Consider the following 23,610-nt stretch of genomic DNA (forward strand, 5'->3'; position numbering starts at 1 on the left):
AAGGTGCTCATGCTCAACCGAGGGTTATCGTTAAGACAAAATCTGCTCAACCAAAAGTCACAACCGAACCGAAGGATAATGAAGCTTCGGGTTCTGGTTCTTTTATCAAGCAGAAGGTGATCAATGATGACAGTGATGATGACGTTGAAGAAACCATTGCTGAGGCTCTCAAAAGAAAGAAGAGAGACCGAGAGTTGGATGAAAATCTAAAGGTTGCGAAGGAGGCTGAGGAGAGGGAAAGGAGGAACAAGGAAGAAGAAGAAGCCTTAAACTGCAAAAAGGCCTTGTTTCCCCTGTGGACAAAAGAAAAACTTATCAATGAGGCTATAGAGTTTCCAAGTGTTTACTGGTTGGAACCTGTTTCTTCATTTGATTGTGACAACTCTAAGGACTCGCAGTTCGACATGCCAATAACAAGAAAGGCATTCACATTTCACTGTTTTGACTCGACTGTTGAAGTTCCTTTCCCTCATCCAAAGGTTGACCGAGAGCTTATTTATTTCTATCTGAAGTATGGACAACCTCAGTACTTGACATGGCTTATTGATTTCTATCTGAAGTGCACAGAAGATTGTTACTGTCAAGGTACTCAAGCCTTCGCCTGCTGGGAAATTTGTAAATGTCAATTTCAAAATCACATGAGGATCAGCAAACTCGGTGTCGATGATCTCCCTGGCAGACCTTCCAAATCTAAATCCTCATGACTGGATTCTGCTGTTTAACATTCTGCTCACAAATCAGAGGGAATATGAGCCGATATTGGAGCACTTGAAGAGGATGTTGGCTTCTTACATACATGAGGTTGCTGCTATGGATCAGGAGATAGCGAAAGTCATGAACAAGAAACCGACGGTTAAGCCAACACCGAAACCAGGGGATGTGAATAAAATGAAGATGGCCCAATTAGATTCAACACATCTTACTGTGATGTTTACAAAAGGTGAAGCACACAGATTTTTATTCGCTCTTGTTGATAAACATGTATTTTCAACCGACTGCTTGGAGCACATCATTAACATCATTCATCGGTGCAAGCAGAACTCGGAAGCCGATAAGAAGAACATCACGGACATGCTTCGGTGGTATATTAGGTTTCGCTATCATCTTTTTGCCATCATACCTAAGGTGTTCAAAACAATAAAGAAGTCTTCTGCAGCTCAACCAAAGTGAGCTTTCGGCTCCATTGACGCAAAGGGGGAGATTGTTGAGTTTAATTGTGTTGTGTCATGGGCTTATGTTTTGTATCCGGATTGGGCCTGTCCATCCGTGATTATCTAGTAGGGTTATACTATAAATATGCATGCATGTATGCATTAGATGCTGTTGATCATTACATTTATTGTTTTGTAACCCTAAACTCCTCTACAGTCGAAGTTCTTAATCGAGCTCTTCTGAGGTGTTGAAGTTTTAATCATACGACACATTCAAAGCCATTCTCGTGTTCATAATTACGTTCTTAATTGTTTGCATGCATAGAATCTAACGATCCTAATTGAACTTTGTTCTAACAGTATCGATCCTTCAATGAAACCACTTACCCGAGGTGAGTTCATACCCCTACATTTTCCGTGTTTTTAATGTTTTCAGGGGGGAATACAAGCCAAACTCAAAGTATTTTATTAAGTTTTAAACTTATTAATGCAGTCCAACGATTTCCACGTTAATAACATATTCGGATATTTTATCTCTTTTTGTAATATGTTGAGCATAAGGGAAACTACAATTTTGGAAATCTAATTTCATAGCTTTCAGAAAGGTTTTTACAAAGCAGCTCTATATCAACTCTAATAAACTATAACGGGTATAGTTTGGGATAACCCTCTAGGCATCTCTACCTAATCAGATTTCATAAATGAATATATATATATAAACTATGGCAGATTTAGTTTATGTTTTCTCAGAAGTATACAGTTCTATTATTCAAGGATAATTATTGTTTTATACTGTTTCTCTCTAGTAAACTAGATTATACAGAATTGTGAGGCTCTACTTCAACACTGTACTCTTAGGTGTATAGTGATAAATCCTTTTAGTATAACCAGAGTCTCCTGGAGGGAGAGCGTGAGATTTGTGAATGGATCTATTCGGGACTGACAATCCCACACTTGAACTGCTAGCTACAGTTAGGTCGGCACGCCTGGGGTGAACAAATGTCATTTAGCTTAACGCCTGAAGAATGTTATAAAGGTCTCTCGGTTATATCAAGTATGGTTATACGACTCTCAAATAAGTATAAACTAACTTTGTTTATGGACTCTACCCTTCATTTGTTTTATTTTGAGTAATAAAACTACTTTTATATATACTGATAGCATTCAGGGATTTCAAAACTGGCATCTCTACCTCTAGGGCGGACAACATGTTTTCTAAAACTGATGGTTTATCTTCTACTAATTGATACTCTTTCAACACTATCTTTCATAAGAAAATATAGGATTTTCTTGAGGAACACTTTTCAAAGAATCAAAGAACATTTATCTCTAAAACTAAATGCTTATGAACTCACCAGCTTTATGCTGATATTCTTTCAAAACTGCTTGTATTCTCAGGGAATTAGTAGACAGGTACTTCCAGGAATTCGGTGAAGCCGGAGCAATAAGAGTCATGTTTTCTATATTATACATACTTTTGATGTATTTAAAACAAGTTTCAAAATGATGTAAACACTTTTCATATTTGTATTCAATGTTTGGTTGTGTTTACTATACTTGCTATACATATGTTGTGATACTACGCATGACGTCCTCCACCCTGGAACGTTTCCGCCATCACGGTTTCGGGGTGTGACAGATTGGTATCATAGCCCTTGTTTATAGCGAACTAAGTATACCGAACCTTACATGGTATACAACTATAAATATTAAGGGGCCTAAGTGCTCTAAACTGAGAGTATACTTTCAAAAATACAAGTATTTTTATAAAAGTATATAAGTATACCCGAGTATCAGAATCCGTGCCGTAAATAGAACAAAACAAAAGTATTTGGATGTTGGACACTGTGGTTAAACCCGGGCAGTTATGTAATCATGTCTAGGGTCAATATAGCCTGATCAACTATATTCATTCGAGACATGACCAACATGTGCTTGGGAGTGACTATGGTGTTGCAGCAAGCCTAAAAACTTACCAAAAACATTCCACATAAAATACTATAGGAGTATTTTAGCTAGAGCCAAACTCAATATAAAGATTAACTCCAAGTGTTGCTACCTCTCCTTTCTTAAGTGATAACTTACTTGCATTAGTAACCTTTCTATGCTTATCGCTTGGTAGAACACTTTTGTTATCAGGATGAGATATATCTTGTTTCATATATCTTGAGGACTTACCATCCTCTTCTTCCTGATTGTTTTCTAGAAAAAGATGCCTCCTAGATCAAGACCCAACAGAAGGAACAACACTCCGCCACCACCACCACCTCCCCAGTTCGACCCCGTCATGTTCCAGGCAGCAATTACCGCCGTTGTAACCGCAGCGATGGCACAAGTAAACTCTGGTGGGGTTGGAGGTGGAACCGATCCGCAAATGTCACAACCAGGAATTTTGATACCTTGTAAAACCCTTAACAAAGATAACATTATAGTTAAAACTTGGAAAACATGTATGATGCTTGTTCAATGATCACAAAATTCCATCAAATACTCTACACAAACATTCAAGTAGTCAACAAAGGTTGGAAACCTTAAAAATCCCGGTTCAAGTCCATTTTGGACTAGGATTTTCTTATTGGGCCTAATGGACCAATAAGCTTCCAATTTGACTATTTTGGGCTCAGAACACTTGTATGGGCTCTAATTGGACCCACTTTCATGAAACTTAACCTTTTGGGCCTTAGAAGCCTAAAATGGACTAGTTTATCTTTAATGGGCCTCATTGGGCTATAACAAATCTAATTAGCCTAAATGGGCCATAAAACCCATTCTCTTTGACAAATTGGGCCGTAAGCTATCAAAGGAGCCCAATAGGCCGAAAAATAATTATTGGGCCTCATAAATTTCGAACAAGATCAAACAATGGCCCAACATAAACTATTTCCTTCCTCCTAAGCCTAATAAATTCGGCCCAAGATAAAAAAAAAAAAAGAAATAAGAATAATGGGTGAGTAAGGGGGGAGTGACACCTCATAATTATACTTCGGATATCCATGCACCCATTTCATACTTCCAAGCATCTATCACTTCACTCTCTCTCTCTTCTCCCCTCTCTTTTTCTTCTTCGGCCGAGAACACAAAGGAAAAACACACACCTCACAAATTCTCCCCAAACACACTCAAAGAACACTCTTGTTTCTCCATCAAAACTTTCGAGATCTAGGGCATTTCAAGGAGTTTTTTCCACAAAGATCATCATTCTAGGTAAGTTAATGCTTAGATCCATGGTTTAGCTTCTTGAAATTGTTATAAATCTCCTTCTAACTCTTGAAAGTTCATGAGCATGCTTCTTAGAACCTATCTAAGCCAAAGTCTTCTCAAGAAGCTTTCTAGGGCCGAGAATAGCATCAAACTTCTTCCATTTCTTCTTCAAATCGAAAACAACAAGCAAAGGTGAGTTCATACCCCTATATTTTCGGTTTTCACAAGTTTTATGGGGGAGAATACAAGTAAAATGTGTAGATCTATGTGTATGTGTATGCTATGTATCATTTCATGTATGTATGTGTGATTTTATGTGTTTATGTGGTAAAAATGTAACAAAAAGGGAAGAAATCTCGAGATCTATGGCACAAAAGAGGAAACAAACATGATCTAATATACTTTTCATTGAACAAGTCAAGAAAAGTTTCTAGCTTAAGTCATAATAAACAAAATGCAACATAAAACTCATTCTTGGGCTAAATTTGTAAAATAAATAAAAGTTGTGTTGAAATTTGTCATTTACGGTTTTCCTAAGGATTAAAAGAGTCAAAACAGTAAAAACAAATGTTTTTATGAAAATTATACTCTTTAAAGGACTTGAAATGTAAATTGTAGCTTAATGGGCTAATTTTTGGGCTTTTCGACCCATAGGCCCAAAAATTGCAAAAAAATACGATTTTTAAGGGGCTGAAATGGTACAATTCCCAAAACAGGGGATAAAAAGGGTAAACAAAACCAATTCAGGGGTTAAAATGATTTTTTTCCAAATAAGGATCAAAAATGTAAACTTTTTGGATTTTGGGCCAAAATAGTAAAAGTTGCGAAAAGTGTGGACTTTAACTGAAAAACTCTTTACTGGAGGGGCTGAAACTGCCAAAGAGTAAATTTTAAACTAAAATCATCACTTAAACAAGTCTATGGGTCAAAAATGTAAAGAAAATGGTTTAAGGGCCTAAAATGTCTTTTTTTTTTAAATAAGGTACTAAAATTGTCATTTTTATTGAAGAAGGGCTGAAAAGGGTCAAACCAATATTTTGAACCAATTATTTTATTATTAAGATATTTGAGTCAAAAATACCAAACTACAACTCATGAAAATAGAAAGATGAATATACGTAAAATTCCAAATATCGTTATAAACAACCAACCGGCCTCGTGCCGATACGAAATTAACAATCGTTCAATCAAACTTTCCAACAATTATATTATACCTAAAACAAGTAAATATTTAAATCCTTGGGCTTGAAAGTCTCAAATCATGCTTATTGGGCCTTCGTGACCCATTAACATAACTTTTGAGCCCAACGATGAAAATAAACGTTTATTGGGCCTCCTGTGACCCAATTACATGTTTAAGGGACCCTCAATGGCTTTCAAGTGCTATTGGGCCTCAGTGGCCCATTAGCCTTGCTAGTAAGGTCCAAATAAATCAAATGCGAAATGGGCCAACGCGTCCTTCGTATAACCAACAGCCTTAAATAACACACGTAATTAGCAGGACCTTGTAATCCTCTTCTCCTCGTTTGTTAGGCTTACCTTCAATTCAAGTAAACAAATACAGGTCGTTAATCAATAGTAATCAATTCCGTTTGGATTAAGTGAGTAATAACGGGCTACACCTCTAAGGGTCGTTCGTAGTCTGTAGTTATAATCAAAGTCTCCTGGAAGGAGAGCGAGAGTTTGTGTATAGATCTATACGGGGGTGACTCCCCCACACCTCAGTTGTTCGCTACAGTTAGACTTGGCCAGTCTAGGGTGACAAAATCTTAAGATCAATTCCGGCGTTCTTTAGGATGCCAAGACAGACGAACTAGTCATTATTATGCATGGTTATAACGACTCACAAAATTAAATAAATCCAATACTATCCAAGTAATCAAGGAAAAGTAATCAAAATCACTTGTGTGGCGGTATAACAATTTGAAACAATTATATTATGTTATCGGAAAACATCGGGTTTTTCGAGGAAATCAACACCACTCGCTTGTATTTTCAATAACTATAATGCAAAACTTCCCATTTATACACGTTTTGAAATCATTCATGCACCAACTTATGGATCTTCACACTTTGGTAAACAATTGTCTTTTCAGAAAATATCGGATTTTCTGGGTTTTATAAACTACACAAATCATTTTTATCACAACCCTGCTTATGAACTCACCAACATTTCATATGTTGACGTTTTCAAAATAACTTGTATTCTCAGGTAACAGGTAAGCTGAAGGGTAATAACAAGTATGTTAGGATGTTATGTTTTGTAAACACTCGAACAATTGATGCTATGGATATGTAATATTTAAACAATGTACTGGATGTGAACAATGTCAATCGTTATGTATTAATGCATGGTGAAGTTTATGTTGTGTTTCATGTATAATCATTGTGATGATATTCAATTTAAGTCACGCGAGCCCTCGGACGTTTCCGCCGTCTAGTTCGGGGGTGTGACAGGTTGGTATCAGAGCTCTGTTTATAGTGAACTAGCATATCTAACCACACATTGATATGCAACTATAAACCAAAGAGGGACAAAAACAACTCTGAACAAAACAAATAAAACACAACGATAAAACATCTTTACTTGTGCGATATAGGAAAAAGAACATAATACCAAATCAAATAAGATGATACCGACATCTCGGTTGAGTCGGGACTGTTCCTAGTTGTATTAAGGGGATGGATGTAGCCTGATCAACTACATTTTCTCCGAAGTACAACTATTACATGCCCCGGGGAAACCTCGATGGTCGGTAAACCTAAAAATATACCCCTTTGTTACCAAGAAGAGAACATCAACTCAATTTACATAATAATTAAAACATCTTAGGAGTAATAATAGTTTATTCATATACCTCCTCTCAGTCACCATGGAAGGGGAGCACCAGGGCATTCAGTTTCATCAGGCCTTAGTGGCCCACGGAATGATCGAGGACGAACCCGAGGGAGATCAAGGGGGAGCACACGGCGTTGGGCCCGACGAGTACACGGACACGGACTACGAGTTTGATGGGACCGATGACGATATGGAGGAAGACCAAGACACAAACGAGGAGTCCGTCACACCACCTACCAGCGAGACGCAGCAGAAACCCCCTGCCCCACCAGGAAATTCCACGAGAGAGAATCGTTCTCCAGAAGCTGAGATTGCCGCTCTGCGGCAACAGCTATTCGCCATGGAAGCACGAGCGGCGCAGGCCAACCAGGAAAGAGATGAAGTCATTGGAGAAATGACAGAGATGGCCCAGTTGTTGGCACAACACTTGGTATATGACCTCACTGCCGCCGTCGAGCGCTCCTTAGAGTGTTAGGACTGGTCATATCTATCTTTAGTATTATGCTTATATGATCTATGCTATGTACCATCGACTCTATGTTTAAGTGATTACACTACTCATAGAGTCGTTATGCTGCTGAACTTGCACCACTTATGTACGCTCCTTCGAGCAAATTTTCATGTATCAAAGTACGGATATTATTAATGGAAAATTTTATGTGCTCTATTGTGACGTTGCTAGTTGTTATGTGTTATGTATCCATGATTGTATGCTAACATGTGAAACTACTTAAGTACGCGTAATACACCTAGTTTATAGGACCACAAACTCACAAAAATCATAGGCACTCAACATCTTTCCGTTCAATGACAGAAAGATGCCTCAGTGACCAACCCGTGGAAACCCTGGACCAACCCCACCCGAGGTCAACTCAGCTGCATTCCAAGCAGCTGTATCTGTTGCGGTTACTGCAGCCATGGCTCAAATCCACCAAGGGAACAATGGTGGAGGCAATGGACAAGGGGCTGGAAGTTCGAACAACGGAATAAACCAAGGACCTACCAAGACGTGCTCTTACAAGGATTTCACCAATGCCAAGCCACGAACCTTTAATGACACGGGTGGAATGATAACCCTAAAGAGATGGATTGAGAAGGTGGAATCGGTATTTGAGATATGCGAATGCGCCGAGGAGATGAAAGTGAAGTTTGCTGCATGCACATTCGTTGACCAAGGTCTCACCTGGTGGAATGGACTTGTAGAGGCCATGACTCTCCCCGTAGCCAACGCCATGCCATGGGCGGAGTTGAAAGAAATGCTGATGGTCGAGTACTGCCCGCGAGGCGAAATCCAGAAAATGGAGCAAGAGTTATGGAATCTCACCGTCCGAAACTCCGACATAGATGCATACATATCAAGGTTTAGCGAACTGTCACTGTTGTGCCTTGGCATGATTACTTCAGAGGGAAAGAAAATAGAACGATTCATCTCGGGATTAACCTCCCCAATTCAAGGAAACGTGATAGGTGCAAATCCCGAAACCTTCGACAGTGCCAAGAGGTTGGCCAAGAAACTGTACGACCACAACAACAAGAAGGGCGAGAAGCCAGTGGAAACTGAAGGCAAGAAGGAGAGTGATAACAAGAAAGGAAAGAACAACAAGAGAAAAGGGCGACAAGGCTCAGAGTCGTCAAAGAAGCAACAAACAGTGACAATCAATGCTGCAACCACCCAAGTTCCCTCTACACCACATGCTCCAGTCTCAACTACTCCAAGTGTCCCTAGGCAGTATTCCGGGAATCTCCCAAAGTGCAACAAGTGCAGTCTCCATCATAATGGCGAATGCAGGGAGATGCATTGTACCAGTTGCAATCGGAAGGGTCATACGGCAAAATATTGCAGGACCTATCCTCCCCAGAACCAGCAGCAAGGAAACAACTACAACAACAACAACCGCAACAACAACAACAACAACCGCAACAACAACAACAACAACACCAACAACAGCGGCAATAATGCAGGATCAAGCCCCACCTGCTATGGATGTGGAAAGACTGGGCATATCCGTCGAAACTGCCCCAACACCAACAACCCTGGGAATGGAGGAGCAGGAAAAGTGCTGACCATGGGACAGGGAGAAGCGGTTCAGGATCCCGCTGTTGTTACCGGTACGTTTCTCCTAAACCACACTTATGCATGCATCCTATTTGATACCGGGGCAGAACGAAGCTTTGTGAGTAATAAATTCAAACACTTGTTAAAACAACAACCCCAGAAGCTTAATGAAACCTTTACGGTGGAAATGGCTAATGGGAAAACAGAATCCACTGGGGAAATCTACATCAGATGTACCCTGACCTTGAACCAACACGTCTTTCAAATAAACTTAATGCCTGTTTCCATTAGGAGTTTTGATGTGATTATCGGCATGGACTGGTTAAGCCCCCACCATGCTGAAATTATGTGTCACGAGAAGGTCGTTCGCCTTCACCTCCCAAATCGCGAAACCCTAATTATATACGGAGACAAACCCAGCACGAACCTTCGTCTTATCTCGTGCATTAAGGCACAGAAGTATCTATGAAAGAAGGACTTGACGTTTCTGGCTCACATAGTGGATAAGTCCAAAGAAGAGGTCCATATTCGAGCCATCCTGGTGGCTTGTAAATTCCCGGATGTATTCCCTGAAGACCTTCCGGGGATACCCCCGGAAAGACAAGTCGAGTTCCGAATTGACCTAGTGCCGGGAGCTACGCCCATCGCCAAATCTCCCTACAGATTGGCTCCTGCGGAAATGCAAGAATTGTCCAGTGAACTCGGCAAACTTTTGGACAAAGGATTCATCCGACCCAGTTTCTCACCTTGGGGAGCTCCGGTTCTCTTTGTTAAGAAGAAAGACGGTACCTTTAGGATGTGTATTGACTACAGGGAACTTAATAAGCTCACTATCAAAAATCGCTATCCACTTCCGCGGATCGACGATCTGTTTGACCAACTCCAAGGAGCAAGTTACTTCTCTAAGATAGATCTGCGATCCGGATACCACCAACTCAAAGTCCGGGAGGAGGATATCCCCAAAACCGCCTTCCGAACTCGTTATGGACATTATGAATTTGTCGTAATGCCCTTCGGTCTAATGAATGCCCCTGCCGCATTCATGGACCTAATGAATCGAATCTGCCGACCATTCCTTGACAACTTTGTCATCGTTTTCATCGACGATATCCTAGTCTATTCTCGAAGCGAAAAGGAATACGACTGACATCTCCGACAAATCCTGGAAACCCTGCGAACCGAAAAGTTATACGCAAAACTCTCTAAGTGTGAGTTCTGGCTTCGTAGTGTGAACTTTTTGGGTCATGTTGTTAGTCAGGAAGGGATACATGTGGATCCTTCTAAGGTCAAAGCCGTTGAAGGATGGGCGATCCTAACAACACCCACAAAAATTCGCCAATTTTTAGGCCTCGCAGGCTACTACAGGAGGTTCATTCAGAACTTCTCCAAAACAGCCAAGCCACTTACCTTGCTTACGCAAAAGGGCGTACCCTTTGAATGGACGAATAAGCAAGAAGTTGCATTCCGAACTCTGAAGCAAGCACTCTGCAGTGCACCGGTACTATCACTACCAGAGGGAACAGAGGACTTTGTAGTTTACTGTGATGCGTCGAATCAGGGTTTAGGTTGTGTACTCATGCAGCGTGGAAAGGTGATAGCTTATGCGTCCCGACAACTAAAGACCCACGAGGCGAATTATACCACCCATGATCTTGAATTAGGAGTTGTGGTCTTCGCCTTGAAGATTTGGAGGCACTACCTTTACGGTACGAAGTGCACCATTTTCACTGACCACAAGAGTCTCCAACATATTTTAAATTAAAAGGAGTTAAACATGAGGCAACGAAGATGGGTTGAACTGCTGAACGATTATGAGTGCGAAATCAAATACCACCCAGGTAAAGCTAACGTAGTAGCTGATGCCTTGAGTCGAAAAGAATACTCGAATCGTCGTTTGAAGACTCTCTCCATAACCATCCAATCCCACCTGACCTCTCAAATCAGAGCAACCCAGTTCGATGCCATGAAGGCAGAAAACAAAACAAGCGAAGCGTTACGTGGAATGGAAAAGAATTTCAAAGTGAAGGAGGACGGAGCATATTACTTCATGAACCGCATTTGGGTCCCTAAACTTGGGGGATTCAGGGAAGTAGTCATGAATGAAGCCCACAAGACACGATACTCCATCAATCCGGGTTCCGATAAAATGTACTCGGATGTCAAGCGACATTATTGGTGGCCTAACATGAAGGCAGAAATTGCCACTTACGTTAGCAAGTGCCTCACATGTGCTAAAGTAAAGGTAGAATATCAGAAGCCCTCGGGATTACTACAACAACCAGTAATTCCCGAGTGGAAATGGGAAAGGATTACTATGGACTTTGTGACCAAACTACCCAAGACGACTGATGGTTTGGATACCATATGGGTAATAGTTGATAGTTTGACAAAATCCGTTCATTTCCTGCCAATAAAAGAATCATACAAGATGGAACGATTGACAAGGATCTATATCAAGGAAATTGTGAGACTCCACGGAGTGCCAATATCTATCATCTCAGATAGAGATAGTATGTTTACTTCATGCTTTTGGCAATCGCTTCAGAAAGCTATGGGAACACAACTTGACATGAGCACTGCCTACCACCCACAAACGGATGGTCAAAGCGAGCGAACCATTCAAACGCTAGAAGATATGCTTCGCACATGTGTGGTAGACTTTGGAAGGTCATGGGATACCCACTTGCCTTTGATCGAATTCTCGTACAATAACAGTTATCACTCAAGCATCAAAGTCGCTCCTTTCGAGGCATTGTACGAGCGTAAATGTAGATCACCGTTGTGTTGGGCTGAGGTAGGAGACACTCAGCTAGCAAAAGGACAAACACCAGACAATACATTAATAGGACCAGAAATCATACGTGAAACGACCCAGAAGATAATTCATATCAGAGCCCGACTGCAATCATCACGAGACAGACAGAAGAGCTACGCCGATAAGCGGCGAAAGCCCTTGGAATTTAAAGTTGGGGATCAAGTGTTGTTAAAGGTCTCTCCCTGGAAAGGGGTGATTCGTTTTGGGAAACGGGGAAAACTAAACCCACGATACATTGGACCCTTCGAGATTCTTGCCCGAATAGGTCTAGTGGCTCATAGACTGCAGCTACCTACTGAGCTCAGCAGTGTACACCCCGTGTTCCATGTTTCCAATTTAAAGAACTGCTTATCCGACGAAACTCTCGTCATTCCATTAGAAGAAATCGAAATCAACGAGAATCTCCTGTTCATCGAAGAACCAGTTGAAATCATGGACAAGGAAGTGAAGCGTACTAAGCAAAGTCGCATTCCGATTGTGAAAGTTCAGTGGAACGTGAAGCGTGGACTAGAATTCACATGGGAACGCGAAGACCAAATGAAGCAAAAGTACCCTCACCTATTCTCGCATTCTCAAATTTAGCTTTAAAAAGAATTTCGGGACGAAATTCCCTCTAACGGGGGGATGATGTCACAACCAGGAATTTTGATACCTTGTAAAACCCTTAACAAAGATAACATACTTCCAAGCATCTATCACCTCACTCTCTCTCTTCTCCCCTCTCTTTTTCTTCTTCGGCCGAGAACACAAAGGAAAAACACACACACCTCACAAATTCTCTCAAAACACTCTCAAAGAACACTCTTGTTTCTCCATCAAAACTTTCAAGATCTAGGGCATTTCAAGGAGGTTTTTCCACAAAAATCATCATTCTAGGTAAGTTAATGCTTAGATCCATGGTTTAGCTTCTTGAAATTGTTATAAATCTCCTTCTAACTCATGAAAGTTCATGATCATGCTTCTTAGAACCTATCTAAGCCAAAGTCTTCTCAAGAAGCTTTCTAGGGCCGAGAATAGCATCAAACTTCTTCCATTTCTTCTTCAAATCGAAAACAACAAGCAAAGGTGAGTTCATACCCCTCTATTTTCGGTTTTCACAAGTTTTATGGGGGAGAATACAAGTAAAATGTGTAGATCTATGTGTATGTGTATGCTATGTATGATTTCATGTATGTATCTGTGATTTTATGTGTTTATGTGGTAAAAATATAACAAAAAGGGAAGAAATCTCGAGATCTATGGCACAAAAGAGGAAACAAACATGATCTAATATACTTTTCATTGAACAAGTCAAGAAAAGTTTCTAGCCTACGTCAAAATAAACAAAATGCAACATAAAACTCATTCTTGGGCTAAATTTGTAAAATAAATAAAAGTTGAGTTAAAATTTGTCATTTACGGTTTTCCTAAGGATTAAAAGAGTCAAAACAGTAAAAACAAATGTTTTTATGAAAATTATACTCTTTAAAGGACTTGAAATGTAAATTGTAGCTTAATGGGCTAATTTTTGGGCTTTTCGACCCATAGGCCCAAAAATTGCAAAAAAATACGATTTTTAAGGGGCTGAAATGGTACAATTCCCAAAACAGGGGATAAAAAGGGTAAACAAAACCAATTCAGGGATTAAAATGATTTTTTTTCCAAATAAGGATCAAAAATGTAAACTTTTTGGATTTTGGGCCAAAATAGTAAAAGTTGCGAAAAGTGTGGACTTTAACTGAAAAACTCTTTACTGGAGGGGCTAAAACTGCCAAAGAGTAAATTTTGAACTAAAAACATCACTTAAACAAGTCTATGGGTCAAAAATGTAAAGAAAATGGTTTAAGGGCCTAAAATGTCTTATTTTTTAAATAAGGGACTAAAATTGTCATTTTTATTAAAGAATGGCTGAAAAGGGTCAAACCAATATTTTGAACCAATTATTTTATTATTAAGATATTTGAGTCAAAAATACCAAACTACAACTCATGAAAATAGAAAGATGAATATACGTAAAATTCCAAATATCGTTATAAACAACCAACCGGCCTCGTGCCGATACGAAATTAACAATCGTTCAATCAAACTTTCCAACAATTATATTATACCTAAAACAAGTAAATATTCAAATCCTTGGGCTTGAAAGTCTCAAAGCATGCTTATTGGGCCTTCGTGACCCATTAACATAACTTTTGAGCCCAACGATGAAAATAAACGTTTATTGGGCCTCCTGTGACCCAATTACATGTTTAAGGGACCCTCAATGGCTTTCAAGTGCTATTGGGCCTCAGTGGCCCATTAGCATTGCTAGTAAGGTCCAAATAAATCAAATGTGAAATGGGCCAACGCGTCCTTCGTATAACCAACAGCTTTAAATAACACACGTAATTAGCAGGACCTTGTAATCCTCTTCTCCTCGTTTGTTAGGCTTACCTTCAATTCAAGTAAACAAATACAAGTCGTTAATCAATAGTAATCAATTCCGGTTGGATTAAGTGAGTAATAACGGGCGACATCTCTAAGGATCGTTCGTAGTTTGTAGTTATAATCAAAGTCTCCTGGAAGGAGAGCGAGAGTTTGTGTATAGATCTATACGGGGGTGACTCCCCCACACCTCAGCTGTTCGCTATAGTTAGACTTGGCCAGTCTAGGGTGACAAAATCTTAAGATCAATTCCGGCGTTCTTTAGGATGCCAAGACAGATGAACTAGTCATTATTATGCATGGTTATAACGACTCACAAAATTAAATAAATCCAATACTATCCGAGTAATCAAGGAAAAGTAATCAAAATCACTTGTGTGGCGGTATAACAATTTGAAACAATTATATTATGTTATCGGAAAACATCGGGTTTTTTGAGGAAATCAACACCACTCGCTTGTATTTTCAATAATTATAATGCAAAACTTCCCATTTATACACGTTTTGAAATCATTCATGCACCAACTTTTGGATCTTCACACTTTGGTAAACAATTGTCTTTTCAGAAAATATCGGATTTTCTGGGTTTTATAAACTACACAAATCATTTTTATCACAACCTTGCTTATGAACTCACCAACATTTCATATGTTGACGTTTTCAAAATAACTTGTATTCTCAGGTAACAGGTAAGCTGAAGGGTAATAACAATTATGTTAGGATGTTATGTTTTGTAAACACTCGAACAATTGATGCTATCGATATGTAATATTTAAACAATGTATTAGATGTGAACACTGTCAATCGTTATGTATTAATGCATGGTGAAGTTTATGTTGTGTTTCATGTATAATGATTGTGATGATATTCAATTTAAGTCACACGAGCCCTCGGACGTTTCCGCCGTCTGGTTCGGGGGTGTGACAGCAAAGACAAGACGGAATTCAAGGACATCAAAAGGAGTGTTCCTACAAGAACTTCATGACCGCAAAACCCAAGTCCTTCGATGGAAACGGAGGAGTCATCGCTCTTACCCGATGGTTCAAGAAGATCGAATCCATCTTCGAAATTTGTGCCTGTTCCGAAGCAAACAAGGTGAAGTTCGCCGCCTGCACCTTCACCGACAGAGCCTTGACCTGGTGGAATGGTCGAGTCAAAACCCTAACCCTACCGGTGGCTAATGCCATGGGTTGGGAAAGACTGAAGGAACTCATGCTTGCAGAATACTGCCCGAGGGGCGAAGTGCAAAAGTTGGAGCACGAACTTTGGAACTTGAAGATAAAGGGTTCTGACATCGCCGCCTACACTGCTAGGTTCTGTGATTTGGCACTCCTCTGTCCGGGAATGGTCACCCCAGAAAGCAAGAAAATCGAGAGGTACATCTGGGGACTGACGCAGCCAACCAAAGGAAATATCCTGGCTACTAGACCGACCACATTTGAGAGCACCAAGGATCTTGCACAGACTCTGATCGATCATGGAATCGATCTGGATTAGGCATCAGCAGTCGCCGAGTCACAAAAAGAGAGTGGTGAGAAGAAGAAGAAATTTTGGAACAAACGCAAGGGCCAGTCTCCTCATGAGCCCTCCAAGAAGCAACAAACAATGGCAGTCCACGCTGCTACTACTCCTACTGCTACCCACACTGCTGTTCCAACCACCCAAGCTCCTACCGGTGGTTATTCAGGGAAACTACCTCTGTGCAACAAATGTACCTTTCATCATCACAGACCCTGCCATGATTTGAATTGCAACAACTGTGGAAGGAAGGGACACACGACCCGATACTGCAGAGCACCAGCCCAAGCAACCAATCCGACTCCTGGAGCGGGTGCCAGCCAAGCCTGCTATGGATGTGGTGAAGTTGGGCATTTCAAAAGAAACTGCCCCAAGGCGACAACAGGTGGCAATGCAGAAAGGTACTGGCAATGGGTCAGGAGGAAGCAGTCGTTGATCCTACCGTTGTTACGGGTACGTTCCTCCTTGACAACTCTCATGCATGCATTCTTTTTGATTCTGGTGCGGAGAGGAGTTTTGTTAGTCATGCATTCAAACATCTAATCAAACATAAATCCCAACCTTTAACCGAAACGTTCATCGTCGAGATGGCTAACGGAGAGAAAGAAAGCGCGAACGACATATTCATAGGCTGTACTCTTACATTAGGCAATCATTCCTTTTCTATCAATCTTATGCCTGTATCTATTAAGAGTTTCGATTTCATTATCGGTATGGATTGGTTGAGCCCCAATCGTTCTGATATCCTTTGCTTCGAAAAAGCCATTCGCCTCAACCTTTCCTCTGGTGAAACCCTCATGATTTATGGTGATAAACTTAGCTCCAACCTTCGTATCATTTCATGCATCAAAGCCCAAAAGTATCTGCGGAAGGAATGCCATGCATTCCTAGCTCACGTCGTCGATGAGACGCAAAAAGGTAAAGACCTCGAGAGTCTTCCCGAAGTCTGCAACTTTCCGGATGTCTTCCCCGAAGATCTTCCGGGAATCCCTCCTGAACGTCAAGTTGAGTTTCGTATCGACTTAATCCCCGGAGCTACTCCTGTAGCTATGTCCCCTTATCGTTTAACGCCGGCAGAAATGCAAGAACTATCCAGCCAGCTCAATGAGCTTATCAGCAAGGGATTCATAAGGCCGAGTTCCTCGCCCTGGGGAGCTCCAATCTTATTCGTGAAAAAGAAATATGGATCGTTTCGGATGTGCATTGACTATCGAGAACTGAACAAGCTGACGATCAAGAACCGCTATCCTTTACCCAGAATCGATGATCTCTTCGACCAACTTCAGGGAGCCAGTTATTTCTCAAAGATAGATCTAAGGTCAGGGTACCATCAGTTGCGAGTTCACGAGAACGATGTGCCCAATACAGCATTCCGAACTCGCTATGGACACTACGAATTTGTAGTGACGCCCTTTGGTCTGACCAATGCACCAGCAGTATTCATGGATCTGATGAATCGGGTGTGCCGCCCTTTCCTGGACAAGTTCGTGATCGTGTTCATCGATGATATACTCGTCTATTCTCGGAATGAGGAGGATCATAAACAGCACTTGAGGCAGGTACTGGAAACTTTAAGAGCAGAGAAACTATATGCAAAATTCTCAAAGTGTGAGTTCTGGATCAGGAAGGTGAATTTCCTTGGTCACGTGGTTAGCAAGGAAGGTATACACGTGGACCCTTCCAAGATTAAAGCGATTGAAAATTGGTCTGCACCAAAGACACTCACAGAAATCCGGCAATTCTTGGGCCTCTCGGGCTATTATCGCAGGTTCATCCAGAACTTCTCCAGAATCGCTAAGCCCTTAACTACCATGACACAGAAAGGTGTAACCTTTAGTTGGGGAGTCAAGCAAGACACTGCATTTCAAATATTGAAGCAGGCCCTGTGCAGCGCACCTATCTTGTCCCTGCCCTAAGGGACGGAAGACTTCGTGGTCTATTGTGATGCATCCAATCAGGGCCTAGGCTGTGTGCTCATGCAGCGAGGAAAGGTCATCGCCTATGCCTCGAGGCAGTTGAAAACACACGAGGTCAATTACACAACTTACGATCTAGAGTTGGGAGCAGTGGTCTTTGCATTGAAAATCTGGAGACACTATCTCTATGGAACCAAGTGCACTATCTTAACCGACCATAAGAGCTTGCAGCACATCCTTGATCAGAAAGAGTTAAACATGAGACAGCGACGATGGGTAGAGCTACTCAGTGACTACGAGTGTGAAATTCGCTACCATCCCGGCAAGGCCAATGTGGTAGCAGATGCCCTCAGCCGAAAGGAATATTTCGGGCGAAAGGTGAAGGCATTGACAATGACCGTTCATTCCCATCTATCCGCACAAATCAGGGAGGCTCAGCTGGAAGCTTTAAAACCCGAGAACATGACAGATGAAGCTTTGCGGGGGATGGACAAGAACTTGGAGGTCAAAGGAGACGGAGTGTACTATTTCATGAACCGGATCTGGACCCCAAAGTTTGGCGGGTACAGAGAGGTTGTCATGAATGAGGCTCACAAGATGAAATACTCCATTCACCCAGGTTCCGATAAGATGTATCTGGACCTCAAGCAGCTCTATTCGTGGCCAAACATGAAAGTAGAAATTGCAACCTTCGTGGGCAAGTGCTTGACTTACGCCAAGGTGAAGGTGGAGTATCAGAAGCCCTCAGGTTTACTCCGGCAGCCAGAGATACCTGAGTGGAAGTGGGAAAGGATAACCATGGATTTAATCACCAAATTACCCATATCTCCGAGCGGGCACGACGCCATCTGGGTGATTGTTGATCGGTTGACTAAATCCGCCCACTTCCTGCCAATCAAAGAAAACTTCAAGATGGAGAGACTTACATGGATTTACATTCAAGAGATAGTTCTCCTTCATAGGGTACCTGTATCCATTTTCTCCGACCGAGATAGCAGGTTTACCTCGAGATTCTGGCAATCACTACAGAAGGCTCTTGGAACTAAATTGGATATGAGCACGGCTTATCATCCGCAGACTGATGGACAGAGTGAGAGGACAATTCAGACATTGGAAGATATGTTGAGAGCCTGCGTCATCGACTTTGGTGCGTCATGGGACACTCATCTTCCTTTGGTTGAATTTTCCTACAACAACAGCTACCATACCAGCATCAAGGATGCGCCGTTTGAAGCCCTCTATGGCCGCAAGTGCAGATCCCCTATGTGCTGGGCTGAAGTGGGTGACACGCAGCTAGTCAAGGGTCAAGTCCCTGACAGCACTCTCACTGGTCCTGAAATTATCCGAGAGATGACTGAAAAGATTGTGCAAATCCGAGAACGACTGAAAGCCTCACGAGATAGACAAAAGAGCTACGCCGATAAGAGACGAAAACCCTTGGAATTCCAGGTCGGTGACCGCGTCCTCCTGAAGGTCTCACCCTGGAAAGGCATGATACATTTCGGAAAACGTGGAAAGCTAAACCCAAGGTACATTGGACCATTTGAGTTACTTGCTAGGATCGGTCCCGTAGCGTACAAACTGCAGTTACCGTGAGAACTCAGCAACGCCCATCCTGTCTTCCACGTGTCGAACCTAAAGAAGTTTCTGTCCGACGAGACACTTGTGATTCCTCTCGACGAGATCGAATTGGACGAGGGTCTACACTTCGTGGAAGAACCTGTCAAAATCATGGATCGGGAAGTCAAGCGTACGAAACAGAGTCGCATCCCGATAGTGAAGGTCCGCTGGAATGCCAAGCGGGGTCTTGAATTCACTTGGGAGCGCGAGGATTCAATGAAGCGGAAGTATCCCCATCTCTTTCCAAGTTCATGACTGTGCTTTATTCTTGAATTTCGGGACGAAATTCCCTCTAACGGGGGGATGATGTGACAACCTGGAAACTTCAATCTTGTACACGTAGTCAATTCAGTCAATATTCAACTTGTTTTGTTGATTTCTGGTTCTATTTAAGGGTTCATTAAGTGTTCTAAGCTTGTATATAACCAAGGTTGAGTTTAGGAATGAGTCAGAATGTTGAATAGTGAGAAAATCGGGCCATACACACCTCTTGGAGGAGTGTACGGCCGTACACATGGGTGTGCGGCCGCACACCCACACCCTTGGCAACACACTCACTTTTGGGCAGCACCCTTACCCCTATATAAAGGGTAGCCCCCTTCCTTTCATTCCTTTAGCACCTTGGCAGCACACAACATCATTTCCTCTCAAGTTTCTCCAACTTTGAACCTTCCAAAGCTTCAAGAACGTGAGTACTTCATTCTCTATCTTGCAATCCATGAAAGACCACTCTATCCAAGCTCTAAGTGTGCAAAAACATCATGTTCTTCGTGCTTGGAAGTGAGTGTGGCCGCACACCCCCTTAGGGTGGCCTCACACCCTTAAAACACCTTCCAAAGTGAGAGTTTAACTTCCATAATCGATGAAGACATGCCCCTAGCCTTGTTGCACCTTGGAATGGACATTTTGGGCATCACTTTGAGGGGTGTACGACCGCACACACCTGTGTACGGCCACACACACCATTGTGCGGCAACACACTCCAAGTGTGCGGCAGCACACCCAAGTGTGCGACCATACACTCATTCTAGGACCATAAACCCACCTCTAGGACCCTTATCTTGCACTACAATTGATAGACCTTGAACACTTCGCGGATGTGAGTATGGACCTTGAGAACACTTCGAAGACACCTCATTTCATGAGTGTACGGCCGCACACCCATTGGGCCGCACACACACTCTAGGTGGCCATACACCCCTTACACTCCATCCTACAAGGTCCTATCACTTGGTGAAAATAGTTTCAAGTCCCTAGAGTGGTTTTCCATCACTTATAGTGGTGAAATACCTTCATTTGACTCGTTTATGTGTCATTACATGTTATTAGGGTCGAATCGTGTTCAAGGCTTCACTTGAACACTCGGCTCTTCGTATCGATCCTTCAATCAAACCACTTACCCGAGGTGAGTTCATACCCCTACATTTTCCGTGTTTTTAATGTTTTCAGGGGGGAATACAAGCCAAACTCAAAGTATTTTATTAACTTTTAAACTTATTAATGCAGTCCAACGATTTCCACGTTAATAACATATTCGGATATTTTATCTCTTTTTGTAATATGTTGAGCATAAGGGAAACTACTATTTTGGAAATCTAATTTCATAGCTTTCAGAAAGGTTTTTACAAAGCATCTCTATATTAACTCTAATAAACTATAACGGGTATAGTTTGGGATAACCCTCTAGGCATCTCTACCTAATCAGATTTCATAAATGAATATATATAAACTATGGCAGATTTAGTTTATGTTTTCTCAAAAGTATAAAGTACTATTATTCAAGGATAATTATTGTTTTATACTGTTTCTCTCTAGTAAACTAGATTATATAGAATTGTGAGGCTCTACTTCAACACTGTACTCTTAGGTGTATAGTGATAAATCCTTTTAGTATAACCAGAGTCTCCTGGAGGGAGAGCGTGAGATTTGTGAATCGATCTATTCGGGACTGACAATCCCACACCTGAACTGCTAGCAACAGTTAGGCGGGCACGCCTGGGGTGAACAAATGTCATTTAGCTTAACGCCTGAAGAAAGTTATAAAGGTCTCTCGGTCATATCAAGTATGGTTATACGACTCACAAATAAGTATAAACTAACTTTGTTTACGGACTCTACCCTTCGTTTGTTTTATTTTGAGTAATAAAACTACTTTTATATATACTGATAGCATTCAGGGATTTCAAAACTGGCATCTCTACCTCTAGGGCGGACAACATGTTTTCTAAAACTGATGGTTTATCTTCTACTAATTGATACTCTTTCAACACTACCTTTCATAAGAAAATATAAGATTTTCTTGAGGAACACTTTTCAAAGAATCAAAGAACATTTATCTCTAAAACTAAATGCTTATGAACTCACCAGCTTTATGCTGATATTCTTTCAAAACTGCTTGTATTCTCAGGGAATTAGTAGACAGGTACTTCCAGGAATTCGGTGAAGCCGGGGCAATAAGAGTCATGTTTTCTATATTATACATACTTTTGATGTATTTAAAACAAGTTTCAAAATGATGTAAACACTTTTCAAATTTGTATTCAATGTTTGGTTGTGTTTACTATGCTTGCTATAGATATGTTGTGATACTACGCATGACGTCCTCCACCCCAGAACGTTTCCGCCATCACGGTTTCGGGGTGTGACATTATTCAATTCCCGGTAATAAATACACATCTTGTACGAACCGTCTTTCTTCTTCACAAATAGGATCGGCGGTCGCCACAGAGAGCTACTCGGACGAATAAAACCCTTGCCTAGCAGCTCCTGCAGCTGCGTAGACAACTCTTTCATCTTCGGTGGTGCTAGGAGATGTGGCATCTTGGCTATCGGAGCAGCAACCAGCACCAAATCAATCCGAAACTCAACCTGCCTCTCGGGAGGCATCCTAGGAAAATCCTCAGGGAAAACATTAGGAAAATCCTGCACAATGGGTACCTTACTCAACTTGATCATACCCTCAACCCACGTGTTAGAAACATAGGCTAAGAACCCAAAATAGCCCTGCTACAGATATCTCCTGGCTCTCGCAGCTGAATAGAGAGCTGGCGCGTGTGAAGCTCTCTCACCAGTAATAACCTGTTCTCCCCCACTTGAGGTTCAAACTCTCACGAGATGCCGCTCGCAATCAATCATGGCCCCATTGGGGCCCAACCAATCTATCCCTCGAAGCAATCACGAAACGGTCATACGCAATCTCCACCTCTAAAATGGAATCTAAAGTCTGGGAAGCATCCCAAAACTTCTTGCTGAGTGTAAGAGATTCAAAGGATTGGGTAGCACCCGAATCAAACAAAACATGCGCAGACATATCATTAACCAAAAAGGTCCTATACATAATCAAGCATAATTAAGAGCATGAAATAAAGAAAGAAATATTAGGTAGAGATAAGATACATACTCGTAACCACATCTGGTGCTGGCTGGTCCTCATCGGTGGTCAGCTAAAATGCCTTGCTCTTCACCACAGGGGTCCCCATCTTTCCCTGGCGGCCATCGGCAATCCTCCACATGGCTGGCGTAGAGGTTGCCACAGCTCCCCTTGTTAATGTTTGGCAATCGACCTTTTTATGGCCAGTCTGATTCAAATGGAAGCAAATCAGTGCGCTCCTGAGGCAATCCCTACTCATATGTCCAGTCAGCCCACACCTGTAACAACCCGAACCTGCTGACCGACATGCCCCACTATGCTACTTGTCACACTTACTGCAACGGCGCCAACCCTACTAGCCCCTAGAATACGAATCAGAAACCTTGGGTTCTTGCTCTGGCCGATCACAGTCTACACATGCTCCGGCTTGCGCTTCGACCGGAGCTCCAGCTCAATCTCCCAGAAACGAGCCTTCTCAATCATATCATTCATGTTCTTGCACCGTGAAATGCTCACAAAATCCCTGATGTCATCCCTCAACACGTCATGATACTTGGTCTTCTTCATCTCATCATCCGCAGCGTACTGCAGAACCAACAGAGCCCTCACTCGGAACTTGGCGGTGATCTCCGCCATAGCCTCGGTGGTCTGGCGAAGGTCCTGCAACTCCATCGCCAGCTGCTGTTGTTAAGTGTTATGTTTCTTAATTTTAGAAACCATA

This window comes from Lactuca virosa, chromosome 3 (assembly GCF_052849685.1).
Source record: "Lactuca virosa cultivar CGN04683 chromosome 3, Lactuca_virosa_CGN04683_v6, whole genome shotgun sequence".
NCBI lineage: Eukaryota > Viridiplantae > Streptophyta > Magnoliopsida > Asterales > Asteraceae > Lactuca > Lactuca virosa.